We start from the raw sequence: 17,151 nt of genomic DNA on the forward strand, positions 1-17,151 counted from the left end.
GCTGACAAAACAGCGGTAAAACGGCCATAGAAACCGTTCAAACCCATCGCGTTTTGTGTGAATCGGCTTTTATTTTAACTAAAGCTGGGTCTCAATGTGGAACCACAGATTTATAAATTCAGTTTCCCATTATTTTCTTACTGTTACCCGTGTTCACACCGGACGCAAGCGAACGCCTCTTTTATTTTAACGCCTCTCCTAGTCCGTCTGAAATTATATAATTTACGAATATCATCCGTGTTGATTTATATTAGTTTTATTTGGTCCAGATTTAAAAAAACAAAAACCGTTCTAAATATAAGTCCAGGAGTGTTCTAATAATTTAGTCCTGTCAGTCATCACGAGCGAACTAACTCAACTGAGGCGATTTAGCTCGGACATCGAGGCGTGCGTCGGCTTTGAGCCCTTCCAAGGACAGCAAGTCGAGTGAAATTTGTTTACCATTATTTATCAAAACTGGTTAAAACTCGTGAAATAAGTTTCTAGTCTTTGAGCTGCTAATTTAAATAATATTGCTTCTATCATACACTCTCAGAAAAAAAGTAAATTTCTCTGTTAGTGTACATATTAGTACCTTTTAGCTTTTGTACCTTAAGGTACTGCACCAGTGACAGTTTTGTACCTTCTTCTGAGAGTGTATACATACAGAGTTATTGTGTATTTTTCTAAATGGAAGTAATTTTTTTATACTGATGAATGCTCATTAAAAATACATTGACTGTATTGTTTAAATAATTGTTAAAATTATTAAAACCTCGAGCTCACACTGATCATTCTTTTTTTTACTTTCAGAAAATGAGGTGGATGGGGAAACAGTAGAGTGTGGTCTCACGGAGAACATGATCTCACATTTATTTCAAGGCTCCTTTAAAAAACAGGCCAAGTTTAACAAATTTGTACACAAGATGAAGGAGGTGGGAACAACAACACTATAATCAGTGCCAGCAGAATCCTATCAACAAACTTTGACTACAGAAATGTAAGTATAACATTGAGTATTGTGTATTATATTTGTCCTATGTTTAGTGGTTGACCAATATTGATTTTTTTTTTATGTCTGATGCCAATATCTTAGAAAGCAGGGTGGCCCAGCAGCACACACAAAAGAAACTCCGTTTATATGATGTGCTAAACATTTAAAATGTGGAGTTTTTATATTTATAATATATGATGCAGTTAAGTAGGGCTGGAACGACGAATAAAATAAATATTAAAAATATTAACAAAATTACAAATTTGAACCAGGGAAGTTTCTGAAATTTGGTTGATTTGACATGGAATTACTCATTTGCATAATAACTATTTTTTTAATGAATTCATTGTGCAGCCTTAAATTGAATATCTCTCTTTGTGATCATAAAAATGTAAGGAAATGGTGAATGACATCATGTGTTTTGAGGTTTAACATTTATTATTATTATTATGGACTTTTAGATTTGATCCAATAGGCGATTGCTGTCATTGGTGAGGATGCATCCTCTGTTGAGGGTCATGTGAATGTCCTGCATATCCAGTACAGCAAAGTGCGACCAGACACCTTGGTGGTCAAAGACCGAATGCAGCGAACGTTTGCGTGGCAAAGAAGGGAGATAAGAGATGGAATGACTGTGGAGGATATACTTAAGAAATACCCTTTCTTAAAAACACTCTCAGAGGTCAGTGATATCACAGATTTTAAATCAGTTCTCAGCTTAAAATAAATGTTGAATATCGATATAAACAAACAGTATGCTAAAATGATCATTCACAGTTATAACTTTTGTAAAAACATTGTAATTTTCTAAACCTTCAGGTGAACAAATATATGTGCATTCAAGCTTAGAAATATTTGTACAGTGGTATTACTAAAGGGAAATGGCAACGAAAGAGGCAACAAAGAATATTAAAATGTCTGATTTGATTTTTAGTTAATGTGAATGATTAACTTTCTCTTTCTGTCAATTTTCAGTTGTGTGATTAAGTTGACCGAATGCATTCATCAACTGTCAGTTTAAGCCAGCGCTTCAAGGATGGCTTTATTCATACCCAAGCAATTTTCGCAGGCTATGAGCCGAGTGAACGTGCAAATTCACTCCCTGACTTTAGATGGCGCTTAATGAAAAACAGAAATACCCCGGTACACATTCCTCTATTTTTCCAAATTAAATACATTTTAAATGTCAATAGTGTGGTTTCTGTGTGGGAAGTTTTTAATACCAGTGTCGTATGATTCACACTTCCATGCATACACAGTAAAAGATGACTTTGAATGGAGTGTTATAAAACCAGGGTAAGAGATGGACGTTCAGGCCCTTGATGCGTACCCTGCTGATGATAAATTGTTTGTGATCCTTAAGAATGTTTAAGAAAGTTCAAATTAAATGTGTAGTACTGTATTTGGTGAAATGTGTGTTTGTGATTAAATGTTTTAAGGGTATAAAGTTGTACAAATACAAATCGTTTTTAAAAGTAACAATTAATGAAATGTGTACTGTTGGAAAAAAATTGCTTTTTGATTCTTGCTGTTTACAATTTTGAGTATAAAAAGTTAACTTTTTTTTTCCCAAAAGTAAAATTGCGCAATATATGCATTCTGTTATGACATTGTGATGGAGCTTATAACATTCATCCTGTGAAAAATGAGAATGTAATGGTTTTGAATGTTTAATAAATGTGATAAACAGCATTCTGGCTTTTTTAATGTGCTGTAAGGAGTACAAATTTGCCATCAAAGGGTACAAAAGGCTTGTCACTGGGGCAGTACCCTTAAAAGGACGAATTTGCACCTTTTTTAAAGGTACATTATGGTACCATAGCACTATAAGGTACAATTTAGTCAGCAGAGGTACATATTTGCCTTTGAAAGGTACATACTGCAAGGGTACAGATATGTAACCATGTGAAAGGGTACAACGGGTGTACCCTTGAGGGTACTGCCCCAGTGACAAGCCATTGTACCCCTGAAGGTACAAATTTTGCACATTTTTTCTGACTGTATGAAAACAAACCATCTCCATGCCTGGCTGCTCCCAGCGCGATGCGGTTTCATCCGAAACTCCAGCCGTGCAGTTTTGAAAACATGTGCCATGGTGACCTTATCTTTCTAGGAAGACACGTCAGCCTCGTGATGTCGTCACGGCCAGGTGAAGCTAGTTACAGTCTGCTTTCAGACTTTATTTGGATTTGTGGGTGTGGTGCTGGAGTTCCCTGATTGCACAGTGAACTCAAAGTACACTGCAGTCTGGAGAATAATTGTGCACTGCTGAAACATAGAGAGGTGGACGCTCTGTTTGGGGCTGCCTTCACTTTCAATACACATCAATACAAGAGAAGGCACTTTCCATGAATAGGGTACAAGTTTGAGTTTGAAATGATGAATAAAGTTTGTTTTTCTTTTTCAGCAAGTGCTTAAACTTCAGAATTTAACAATAAACCTCATTATTTGAGTTGTTTTTTTCTTCTTCCTGATTTGCAAGTTTTTGTTAGTCAGAATTTGGATGAATGAATGAATGGAAATATTAGTAATAAATATCATTAATAATGTTAAATAATATAAAATAAACAAAATATATAACAAGTAAATGAATAAAATTAATAAATAAACAAATAAATACATAAATATATGGTCAGTGTTTGCATTTTTTATTTTATTTTTACTCGAGTGTTTGTTTGTGTATTGTATGTAGTTGTATGTTGATTGTACAGCACTTTGGTCTGCAGGTGCAGTTGAAAAGTGCTTTAAAGGAATGAATGAATGAATGAATGAATGAATGAAGAGGCCTGCAAAATAACCTAATTAAACTGTTACTAAATAGTTTGGACCAAATGTTGGTGCATTGTTATTGATCAAATTATATTTCTGATTATTATTTTTCAATAATATTACGATCGTGGTTACTAATGGTTGAGCTAGATGAATAAGCAACAAAGTCTGTGTAAGAACTTATTTATTATTATTATTATTTTTATGCGTGCCGTTGAAAGGGCCCAAATTATGTTTTATAATAGAATATTTATGTTATAAATTGTTACAAATTAAATTAAATTGTGTCAAATGTTTTCTAAGTTTAGTAACAGGCCCATAATTAAATGAATAAATTAAACTTCTTAAAATATCTTTACTACAATTCATGTTATATCAACTGAATACATTACTGAATCAAACGAATGGCATTGTTGATTGATTTTATTCCTTAAATGAGTTGACAAGATCAAACTTTCTGAGGTGGGCCAGGGCAAAACCCACCTTTTTTGATAGCAGATATTTGATATATATAAAAGTAGCTAGTTTTCATGCTAGGTTAATATATGTATATAATAGGTAATCAACACGTCTAACAGTTCTCACTAACTGAAAAGTAATGACACCAAATAGTAATAGTAATATGACACCAAAGTGTGCTCTATTTCTGTGAAGAAGCAGGAATGTATACGGGACAGTTTGGGTGTATTTTTAGTGATTTTAGTGTATGTGTCTGTGCAGCAGCTTAACATTTTGTCCCTTTGTGCCAAATCCTGAACACACACAGCTGAGCGCTTCTCGAACCTCCTCCATCCATATCTGGACTGCTGGCTGTCAGTAATGATGTAATGTTTGAGACGGGATTCCCCATGGAAGTGCTAGTGAAGCGCTCCTCACGTGTGTGACAGGGTGAAGGGCAGCTTTCACAGCAGTGTGTGACAGCCGTCGTCTCTGCTCAGACCGCAGCGCGTGAGTCACTGCAGGAATGCAGGTGAAAGTCAACAGCAGCTTACATTCAACAGATAACCTCTGTTTCACGCTTGCCTGATGGCCTAAACCTGCGTGAAGTCATTTCAGGTAGTTTTGGCAAGCAGCTAATTTCAAGCAAAAACCTACAGTCCAACATGACTGACGGGTAGAGAGTGTTTCTCATTGGCTAACTTTTGGACAGTTTTTGCCGTTTACAGACTCTAGAGCTGCAGGCGTGATTGCTCAGGACTCCTATTATAATGATATATGCTCGCTAGTAGAGATGTGTTTTATTCAGTATTACAAAAAATTCTTACAGCTGCTTAAAGCTAAGAGAAGAGCTGCACATCAGTGCAGAGAAGTGTTCAGAGAATCCCGATTTGTGTGTTTTTATCGATTCTGATCAGTGTTATTTTAGTATTATTTATACACTATTACAGCATGTATTAATATTTTGAATAAGCTTATATATAGGTTTAGTTTTAGTGATTTTAGTACATCAAATTAAACCTTTTTTAATTAGTTGCCATGGCAACACTCCCAATTTCTGCTTAAGTTTTTAAGTTGAAGTTTTTCCATCTAATATCCATATTCTATTTTTCTTCAGTTTTATTTCAATGACCAAAAACGATTTTTAATAACTTTAGTTTTAGTTAAAAATAATGACACTGATTTTGAATAAAAGTGTAAAGTTCGGTAAAATGCAACTGATTTTGAGATTTCTGGCTCAGTGCATGAAAAAATGTTTTTTTTGAGAAAATATTTTTTACAGATATATACAAATAGATAAAGTCTAATAAACACTTAAAACGTCTATTTTGGATGTTTTCTTTCCTCTATAGACTTACAGACCCTTTTCACAGACTGTGATGTCTCGTTTCAACCGTAAATCCTGCAAAGTGTTTTATATAAAACATTTTTTTTACATTTATAACGCTATACTTTGTATTATATTACCTTTGCATCAAACTAGAAAAAAAAACTAGCTGCTGTGAGGGTGTTAATATAGCGGCTGTGGGAGTGACCTAGAAATGTGAAAAAGATCCATTATAGAGGTACAATCACAAAAGTGATTCTCTCTTTAAAAGCAGTTGTATGTTTACAAAATGAAGGCCTTTATATGTTCTCAACACTCATCCCGAGTTCCTCTGCTTAACCTGATAGTTTCAGTATTGCACACGATAGACACCTTGTCACGCAAGCAGCTTACGAAGCCGTGTTATGTCAGGCCAGAGTTATTCAGTCGTATAGGTGACACGGCCACAGCTCAGAGCAAACACACAGGCTGAGGTCTTTGTGGGATTGTGTTTGTTTTGCCTCCAGTAAACCCCGCGCCTCCGCCTCTGATGTGTCATCTGATGCTGTCACCGATCTGAGAGAGCAACGAGAGGCTTGCGTGGGAAGTCATGATGGTTCAGTCCGCACAATTTTATCTTCCAGGCCACATTCTTGTTGACAATGATCCGTTTGTTTTGAAAAGTAGCACAACTCGAGACTCAAAGCATGCCACATGCAGGCACTGTAAAGGCAAGAGACAAGACGCTGAGAGGGTTGGTGGAAGTCTGAGACTGTCAGCGTAAGGTTATATCATGTGTCCATGGTAATTACTCACAATAGTGGAGTGATTACTCTGAGATCTGTGTGACCTGTGTTCTGCGTAAATCATTTCCAAGATCCTTTTCAGACATAAGCTCAGGACTAACTGAGCCTGGCCTGGACCGACTGCCTGACCAGAGAATCACAAGCTGCGTTTGCATTTCTCTTCATTTGGGACGCCACAGATAACACTTGAGTCACACAGATTATGGGCTTCCAGTATGACAACATCATATACTTGTGTGTAAATATTATTACATATTATACATCCTGTTTCATAAAACAAGTTTACCAAATAAGCCAGGCTTTTTTCAGTTATTCTGACTTATTTTGAACCAAATCAACTGACAATAAGTCAGACTAACTGAAATAAACCTGGCTTATTTGGTAAACTTGTTTTATGAAACAGGCCCCAGATGTATTTGTACAAAAATATACACAACCAGTCAAAAGTTTGGACATACCAAACTTTTTTTAAATATGACTATTTTTTAACATTTTGGAATAGTAAAGTGAACCTTACGTAAAACAAACGGTTTGGATAATGTATGGATCAGTGGAATAGTAAAGTCATCAAGCTATAAAATAGCACAAATGCAAGTATTAGAATCATAACAAATCAAAACATCTCTAATATTTGAACTTGTTTGTCTAGATTCCAGTTTCATGAGGTGCATCATGTGATTTAAACAGTAATGGAGGTGTTTGCATGCATGCTGGGCACTTTTTCATGGCTTTTTACTTCACTATCTAGTCCAAATCATCAATTTAACAAAACATAAATAAAAATAAATCAATGTAGTCAAATTATTTGTTGATAAAATACTAAAATAATTATTAATAAAATATTGTTGCAGAATAAGTAATAACAACAATAATCATGTTATTATTTATTGTTATTAATAATCATAACATAAAGTCAATTAAAATAATTTCAATTTTGTAAAGAAATTTATACATAAGTATATTTTTATATTTCTCTAAAATAAATGTAAAAAAATTGAGGATCATTGTTAATACTTAAATAATAATAATAATAATAATAATAATAATAATTATTATTATTATTATTATTAAATAAAAAGTATTTTAGTTTCGTAAAGAAATGTATTCATGATTACATTATTATTTCACTAAAATTAATTTCAAACTTTTAAACATAAACCTTTAGATCAAATTTAGTCAAGTCATGTATGGTTGTGTGCATGTTATGTATTTAAAATGAATATAAACGGCATAATATGCCCTAAATTTTGATGATAAATGATTGTTTAATATGAAAAAGAAATGTGATGTGGTTAATTTACAATATGTATTTGTCTTCCTATTGTAACAGTGACACATTTGGTGCACTTTGAACTGTCTAGTAAGTAGTAACTATTTCTGAGTTGAATTCAACTTTATTTAATTGAAATAAATTGAATTAATTTATTATTTACTTTTTTTACTATTATTTTTATTTTTTACATATTTTGCGATGTGCATAATTTTTCAGTGTTGAAATACTCTGTCTCTTTTCATAACTTCAGATGGGCCACAATGACTGATGGGTAAATAAAATTTCCCTGCCCACTTCCTGTGAGGTGACATTGGTGTACACTTGTGAAGCTGTGCTGCTCTTCAGACTGAGCATATATACACTCCCTATGATGATATCCTGTCACCAAGACAAATTCCTTATGTGTGTAAACATACTTGGTAATAAAGCTCCTTCTGATTCTGATTCTGATGATTTGGAGCCTTGTTGATCTCAAAAACCAATCATATTTCAAATGTAAAACATTTGAGCCTGCTGTCTTAGATCCTCTAGTGCTGAAAGCATTTTCAGAGGCTATTAAAGATCTAAGCAACAAATATTTCTTGAAAAGAATCAATTGTGCAAGCATATCCCTGCTAATAGGAAATTAAATGAAGAAGCTCAGGCAACGAGCGGTTTATCCTCAGCAGCGTTTCGAGCCGAGGAGAATCAATCAAACAGATTCCAGCATAGCCAAACCAAACAGGCCTGCTTAAACAGCAGACAACACACCATCTCTGTCTCTCAAACACACCTCTCTCTTTCCCTCTGCGGGCCCCGCTTTTTCCCACAGTCCATATGTAGCTACACATGCATACACTCCACACGTGAGGAAAATATTTGGCCAAATGGTTGGCAGCTGTAAAGCAGTGAGGCCCTGTGAGGGTGTCTTGAGGAACACAGGGCTCAGATGGTCTCGAGGGAGCCGCTGCAGGTATATGGGTCAGCTGTGCCGGGTTGAGAGATCCTCCCTAGTCTTCCCCAGGGCGAGCAAATCTGCTGAATGCGAGGGAATAAAAACATCCCCGGCTTGTTTGCACTCATCATAGATTCAGAGGCACGACTGAGCCAGCGCACATGAATAACAGACAGCCTATTCAGCCCAGCTGCTGAGAGCACCTGAGCACTGGCACTTCCTTTTAACCTCGCCAGGAAAAAAACATGCTGCCTCCAAAACAGCTGGCTGGCTCTGCCCTGCTCACTTCCTGTCAAGAAGCAGCAAACTGGATCAGACCGGTTTCTCTGACAGATTCCAAAGAAGTCTTTCAAAGATGTTTTCTTTAGAGATTATAAAGGCTACAAACCAACAGTGTCTGATTTATTTACCTTGTTGGGAGATGCTGTTCACGAGAACTGATTTTTCTCTTCACTTCAGATGGTATTCCTGAATGGCATAACATTATATTATAGTATTTTTTTTGTCTGAACCTGGTAATTTATTGGGTACAGCTCTTTTTGAAGAACAATAATTGTAATTTCTTGAATATAGTTTTGCATAATCTTTTTTATTGTTTGTACATTTTTAAATGATTATTTCTTAGAAAAAAAGCAATGGAGGCATTTTTATAAAATATTTAAAACATTTTAAATCCAAATCAAAAATACAAAGTCATGTGATGCAGTCAACATGCAAGACTAATAATAATAATAATAATACTTATTATTATTTTTATTATTATTATGCAATAATTGTTATTATTGTGCAATAATTATTATAAATTAGTGCTGTCAAACGATTAATCACGATTAATCGCATCCAAAATAAAAGTTTTTGTTTACATAATATATGTGTGTGTACTGTGTGTATTTATTATGTGTATATAAATATACACATATACAGTATATATTTTGAAAATATTTACCTGTATTTACATGTATATATTTATATTCATATAATTTATATTATATATAAATATATTTAGTATATAAACATAACACATTTCTCTTAAATATATATGTGCATGTGTGTGTATTTATATATACATAATAAATGTACACAGTACACAATCATATATTACGTAAACAAAAACTTTTATTTTGAATGCGATTAATCGCGATTAATCGTTTGACAGCACTATTATAAATACATAAATACATAATAATAATCATAATAGGTTATTTTATAAAATACTTATTACAAATATCATCCTTTAATATTTACTGATTTAATGGAACAGCTTGTATTTGTACATTGTTGTTGTTGTAGATTTATATTTGTAACATAGACACTGTAAGTGTGACCACATTCAGTACTTGTATTTTTGTCCAATGTTAGAGGTGATGTTTTTTTTTGATTGTTGAAATACTTTCTCTCTCCCACCTTATATTGCGCAAAAACAACAAGCTAAGCCTCCCCAAAAAGCACAGAACACTATCGCTGTCAAAATATTGCTCAGTTTGTTTGCTTCCAACCTGACACAGCATCACTATCAGCACTGATATTTCCTTAATTGTGCACCCTCTTCTCAAATGTACACTAACAATACATTTACAAATGATCTCTCAGTGTTGTATTTTTGGACTGTGTTGAAGATCTGAAAGCACTGAACAGAAGAGGTTTGTCACAGTCATTACTGTCACACCGCAGATTTAAATAGAGCTGCTTTACACATGAAGTATCGGAGGTATAAATAACCTCAAATGTACTTCATGTGGGAACGTCTAACATCTTATTTTAACCAGTCACAATATTATATAGTATGACTGAATCAACCTGAATACATCTGAACACACCAACAAGTCATAGGGTCATTTTATGCTAATGCTATTCAATATAACAAAACTTACAGCAGTGTTTCCCCACACCTTTTCACCTCATATCTTGATAGACATCAGAAATGTGTTCTTATTAACTCATATTACACTGGATTTCATTTCGCATTATGGCACTGCCTGAATTTAACGAAGCCTGCAGTCCATTAGCGATGCCATTAAAATGATTGGGGCTCATTAAAGGTGTCTCATAGACGTTGAAGGACTTTTTCCCCTCTGGAAGAGGAAACTCAATCACATTAAGGCTTTAGGATGTGTTTATCACTCCAAAAAGTGGAGGATGTGGAACAGTGGGTCAGCTGGCAGCAGGGCACTGCGGCTGATCTCTTGGCACTGAAAACAGAAATGTGAGGCTCTTATTAATTGTCTCTACCTCCCATGTGTTTCAGGGTGGCCAGATGAAACCTGCTGAGCCGTCTCTGCCGCCCAAGACGAAGGGGACACTCAGCATTACTCCGGGATCACGGCCAGAAGGAGGAAGGAGCCGAAGGAAGCTTTTATTCACCGCAAGATGAAGTTTAGCAGCCACAGGAGGAAACTGTAACAAGAAGACACAGGCTGTTTAAATCAAAAGATCAAAAGGCTGTGCTAGTTTTAATCGTAGCATGATAACAAGTGACAAGATGCTTTAAACTGTCCAGAGCTCTTGGTACTTGGGGCAGACCGAATGGAGAGATTAGAGAAGAGAGGGGATCATGTTTCAAAAACAGAGAGAGGGTGAAGGTCAATGCAGGGTCAATAATCCCTCTTAACATGATGAAAGCAATCGTGCTTCTCAGTAGAGTGCAGAGATGAAGATGAGCTGCTTTAGGCCAAAAACATACTTCACGCATATGAGCTAAATGGCATATGATTTAAAGATTAGATTTTTGATTATTTAACCCCTGAATATGTATTTATCCTGAATACGGTAAAAAACAACAAAAAAACAGTAATTTTGTGAAATATTATTACAATTTAAATGAACTGTTAATCTGTTTAATCTATTTTAAAATGTTATTCATTCCTGTGATCAAAGCTGAATTTTCAGCATAATTTCTCCAGTCTTCAGTGTCACATGATCCTTCAGAAATCATCCTAATATGCTAATGTGATGCTCAAGAAACATTTATTATCATTATCAATGTTGAAAACAGAAAAATCATAATAAATCTTTTCAGGACTATTTGACGCATAGACAGTTCAAAAGAACAGCATTTATTTGAAACATATATATATATATATATATTGTAACATTATAAATGTCTGTACTATCACTTCTGATCAATTTAATGCATCCTTGCTTAATAAGAGCTTTCATTTCTTTTTTTATATTTCTGACCCCAAACTTTTGAACAGTATGTTGGTAGAGTATATTCTGAGCGATAGAGCCGGTGGCATTGAAGCTGTTTGTGATGGCTCTGTGCTGACAGCAGTGGGTGAATGCTGCCAGGAATGTGTCTGTCTCTCTGTAAACTCTTCCATCAGCAGGCCTGCATCTGCAGGTGAGAGAAAGCTGCTGCATCAGCGGTAACGTGTGCGATCCATTCTGCACTTCAGCCAACACTGTTCTGCACTGCAGACCTGCACTGGCTCTGAATCTCCGCTCCAGGATCACCCTTGGGCTCGGATCCTCCTCTGACTCAGCTATAGCAGACAGAGGAAGAGTAAGAATAATATTGCCACAGTGTCCACTAAGTGGCATTTGCTAATATTTCATTTCATTTAGCTAACATTACAGTGCTAAAAATGTAATCATCAACACAAAAGTCAACACATTTTTCCATTCCAATTTTGTTTACGGTAGCAAGTTGGAATGGCAACTGTTTTTTTTTGTTTTTTTGTGCCAGCAACATGGCAGAGGAGGCACTCTGCGCTGCGCTTTTAAAAAAAATAATTCCTGAGTGCTGTGTCTCATGTTTTTAGACACAGAAACGCGTTCTGTGTGAACAGCCCCTTTAGACTTTTTTAAACCCATGGTGCAGTGGATAACACACCAGCAGTGGTGCTCATGTCAGTGACAGGGTTTCAAATGTGGCTTGCAACATCACGTTACACTTCAGATTTAATTCCATTCTATACACGTCTCAAAATGTGAACAAACATCAAGCAACATTTACAAGAATGATACCTTAATGTGTAAACATCTTAACAAACACCAGAGCAACTGCACAGCAACACTCTGGCAAGCACCCAGAAGACCCTAATAACTGCATATTAATGTGCTTACGACCACTACAGCAATAGTGACACCCAGGTAACCGCTCAAAAGAAAGGTTTTGCATGGGAAAGAACCGTTTTCTTCAGAATTTGATGACAATATGAAGGCAGTTCTCCTTTTAGATGACTTATGTCTGAGTCATATAGAGTAAAAACATAACATATTGCACCAGTAAATCATGCCCTAAGATGTAGGAGGGAGACACTAAACCACATAAAACATAACGGAATGTCCGTCTGAACTGTAGAGCTGGATGGAACCGGATTTTGTCCTCTGACAGATTTTTTTTTGCTAGTTATCCTTTTCTATTTAGGACGTTACTCAAGGTAATGTTTGCAGACATGATTCAGCAAAACCATCAGAAAAGGACAGTCACAGACCATCCACGCCCAAAACTACATGTATTTCAAGTAAGCCCCTGTTTTCATATCCACAGAGTAATCGTGACAAAGCAAACCAAGCCGCCCACATCAAAGATGGGAAGGGAGAGGGCGGGGGCGCATGGCTCATGAACCATTAAAGAACTTGTGCCTCAAGCGCCAGATGATATTTAGATATTAGCATTTCTTTAATAAGACAATATTTCAGTAGCTTCGAATCTTTGTGGATTCAAGGACATTGTAGGCATTTGTAATGTTCATGGTGCTTTTAAAGTTAAACACGTTCCTTTTCTTATGTGTACAGACAGGATATTTATTCATGTAGTGGTTCCTGCTTCAGCAGAGAGCTGATATAAACACTAATGTAAAGAAGTGGATGATGGGGGTGGAAAGTGCCATCGGCACAGTTACATAAGCCAGCCTGGTCTCATGTTTATACGTAGGTATTAATACGTAACATTTACAAGCACAAAACGTAGTTGCATAAGCAGACTCAGCTCGAAATTTAAGAATTAATCGCGGCGTCGATCCAATATACTCTGGGGTGCAACCACATAAAAATCTGATTTTATTTTTTTCTATTTTATAAGTTTCTGGATAAAAAAAAATAAAAAATGGTGTCATTGTAATAAAAAGATTTTAGAAGTTTGTGTAAAAATAATGCAAAATAGCATTTTCACTAGTGGTCTCAAATCTTTTGAACTCTGCTGCTGTATATCTAAGACTACTTTATACATCTATTCATTTAAAGAAGACAAATAATGTATTTTATATGTTATAATATATTTCATTCTTTATTTTATATTAAACAAATAATAACATGAATACTAAAGATATGGAAGGAAAGACAGTGAATGTCTGATGTCTTGTATGCATCCTGCAGTGGAATACTTAGAAAGGCCAGGAAGCTTGTTTCCAGTAAATCACTATTGTAAATAACTGCTGCATGACAGGGCTACGTGCAGACGCGGATGCTGGTTCGTGAGGACTTGCTATTTTTTCCATAACAAAAGGTTAGCACATATTTTGGAAGCTCTTTAAGCCTCGTTCCTTCATCAAGGCAAACCAAACGGGCCACGTACACACTGTCATCAGCTCCATATGCATTTAAAGCTTTGGATTAGTTCAAGACGCTGCTCTCTGCCTCTGTTGAATCTCAAGAAATCTTCACATTTAATGGTTTTGAATAATTCCACTGTAATTAATGGCTTACCCATTATATTTCTGCCTAATTTAACTGTTGATGTAAAATAGTGACTAAAGGCCAGTGCACACCAAAACCGATAAATATAATGCTTACTGTTATCATTCACACTAATGGCCGATAACATTGTTTATTGTAAGTACATGCTGCAGTTTTGTCGTCTATCGCTTTATATGCTCAGCTCAAGCTCTTTAAAATTGTTTGGATTCTGTCTGGCTGTCAAATGTTTTTATTGTTCATCAACAGGAAAAAAAAAAAACATCTTGAAATGGATTCCAACAATATTGTTCCTCTGTGTCGTTATTATTGTGGATTTATCAGGTTCTGGAAGTATTTTTCCCATATAGGCTTCTGAAAAATGTCTTTGTTAAAGACTTAGAAGCCATAAACCAAACCAACCAGCTATAAGGTGAATGACAATATTACAAACTTTGATTTCGAGCAAAAAAGTATTTGAAATTTGGACAGAAAAACAAATGTACAGGAATGTGTCCTTTAATGCTTAATGCTTTAAGAACTACAGCCCCATGAAGCATTGTGAATGACATATTTAAATTGAATATGATTAGTTTACTGGAAAATGTGCACACACACACACACACACTTGTATTTGTGGTTTACGGGGACTCTCCATAGGCGTAATGGTTTTTATACTGTACAAACTGTATTTTCTATTGCCCTACACCAACCCTACACCTAAACCTACCCCTCACAGGAAACTGCTGGCAATTTTTGAATTTCATAAAACACCGTTTTGTATGTTTTTTAAGCCTTTTGTTTTACGGGGACACAGGAAGTGTCCTCATAAACCATGTTTACGTTGTAGTACCCATGTCATTATACACATTTGTGTCCTCATAAACCTTATATACCTGTACACACACACACACACACACACACACACAGACATATATAGGCTTTATTCAGTATTCACACTATATTATGTAGTTGACATGCAGGCTTGATGGCTTCAACAAAAGCATAAACCATCGATAAGCATCCTCATAGCTCACAATATGTCTGTCTTGATTTTTGAATGATTATTAAAACTTTATAGTTATAGTTACAGTTATCATCCTTAATATGAGCAAACTGTAAGCACACTCCTTAGCTGATCAAACACCTCCTTACATCTTACACCTTTATGGTCAGATCATGTGATTTCCAGTAAGACTGATTGTGTGTTTCCTCATTGTAAATGTAGATTTAGTTGGAATGCAGGTTAATAAAACAAACTGTGGCGCAGGAGTTAATGCATTCAAAGCCCAGGCCAAGACTTGTGCACCTGGTTCCCAGATGAGTTCTTTAATACCATCAGCCACATGTCTATATCCCGTATTCTTAATGTGATTTAACTTGCTCTTATTCTATTAAAAGTCTGCACACACAATTTCTTTGGAAGTGTTTCCTTGAGCACAAAGGATATGTGTGTCGATTACTTCAGTAAGTTACAGGAAAACTGAGGTGTGATCGGAAGTCATAAATCAGGAAAACTGTGCCGGTCATGCTGTGCCACAGAAACTTTAATGGTGGATCCACAATTAGCATGGTCTAAAGTGCAATAAACCACAATATCAGTGCCAGAAGTGTTCCTGTGAATGCATGTGTAATGATAATGTGGCTCTAATACACCATAGACAATGTGTACTCTAAAACATCATAAAATGATTAAGTGCATTTCTGCAAGGATGAAAAGTCATTTTCAGGACTTCACAGCCTCATCCAGAAACTCCCCATCTGTTGTAAGGACAGAACCATCCTTCTTTTTTTTTTTTTTTGCCATGACCCACATAAAAGCACTTTATTAATCTGAGGTTTGACCTCACAGGAAAGGCTTTGTAAGGCATGTAAATCTATATTTAAATACATTACCCAGTTATTAAAACATGCTGCAAATTCATAGTACATACACAGTGCGTTTAAAAAAAGAAAAAAAAATCACATTTTGTTGCTTTGCAGCTTGAAATGAAGACAGACACAGTTTTTGTTTTATCCAGCTGTATTTACTCGGTGCAACTTATAACATCCAAGTGAAAGATATAACACCAACATGTCAGAAAAAAAAAACAAAAAAACAGAATCACTGAGATGGAAAAAGGATCACCCCCTTGTGTCAGTATTTTGATGAACCACCTTTTGCTTTAATTACAGCCTTTAGTCTGTTGGGATTTGTCTCTGTCTCTACTAACTTTGCACATCTAGACTTTGCAATATTTGCCCACTCTTCTTTGCAGAACTGCTCAAGATCAGTTCAATTTGATGGTGAACGCTTGTGGACTGCAGTCTTCGTCATTCCACAGATTTTCAATGGGGTTTAAGTCTGGGCTCTGACGTCAGTTCAATTTGATGGTCAACGCTTGTGGACTGCAGTCTTCGTCTTCCACAGATTTTCAATGGGGTTTAAGTCTGGGCTCTGACGAGGCGCTTCAGAGTTGCTGAAGGCCTCTTGGTCGCCTCTCTGACCAGTTTTCTGGCTCTTTCATCCAGTTTGGAGTGACGTCCCGACCTTCCACTTCTTAATAATAGACTTCACTGTGCTTCTAGGCATTGATAAAGCCTTTGAATTTTTTTTTTGTATCCATCTCCTGACTTGTCTGTCACTACTGTGTGTGTGCACTTGGGTGGGTGAAATGCAGAGCACAAATTCCAAGTATGGGACACCATAAATACAGCTGGATAAAACAAAAACTGTGTCCGTCTTCATCTCAGGCTGCAAAACAACAAATTGTGATTATTTTAAAGGGGGTGATTCTTTTCTATACACACTGTGTATCAGACCTGCTGTTAATCACTAATCCCAGTTAAAGGCACAAGGAAGGTAGTAAGTGTGAGAAAAACTGATTTGGGAGAAAAGATTTGTGTGAAAAAGAAAGGGCCAGAGAGTCACAGGAGAAGAAATTAAATTGGTGCTGGGCCTGCTTTACCTCTAGCCTTTAGGTTAGCAGGGAAGGCCTGAATTGAGGTAAATTGGGGTTTATTTCAGTATCAAAGACTCACTCAGTTTACTTGGAT

At 35.9% G+C, this 17,151-nt stretch overlaps 1 long non-coding RNA gene across 1 annotated transcript; it reads left to right on the top strand.

The window, feature by feature from the left end:
- Positions 1-735: 735 nt before the first annotated feature.
- Positions 736-2,014, top strand: LOC107713712 (uncharacterized). The gene is made up of 3 exons (XR_001636921.1): positions 736-979; positions 1,449-1,655; positions 1,949-2,014. It is a non-coding gene; the product is annotated as an uncharacterized LOC107713712 (long non-coding RNA).
- Positions 2,015-17,151: the final 15,137 nt, after the last annotated feature.

Source organism: Sinocyclocheilus rhinocerous, unplaced genomic scaffold, assembly GCF_001515625.1.
Source record: "Sinocyclocheilus rhinocerous isolate Xijiao unplaced genomic scaffold, SAMN03320098_v1.1 scaffold2584, whole genome shotgun sequence".
In the NCBI taxonomy this organism is placed as follows: domain Eukaryota; kingdom Metazoa; phylum Chordata; class Actinopteri; order Cypriniformes; family Cyprinidae; genus Sinocyclocheilus; species Sinocyclocheilus rhinocerous.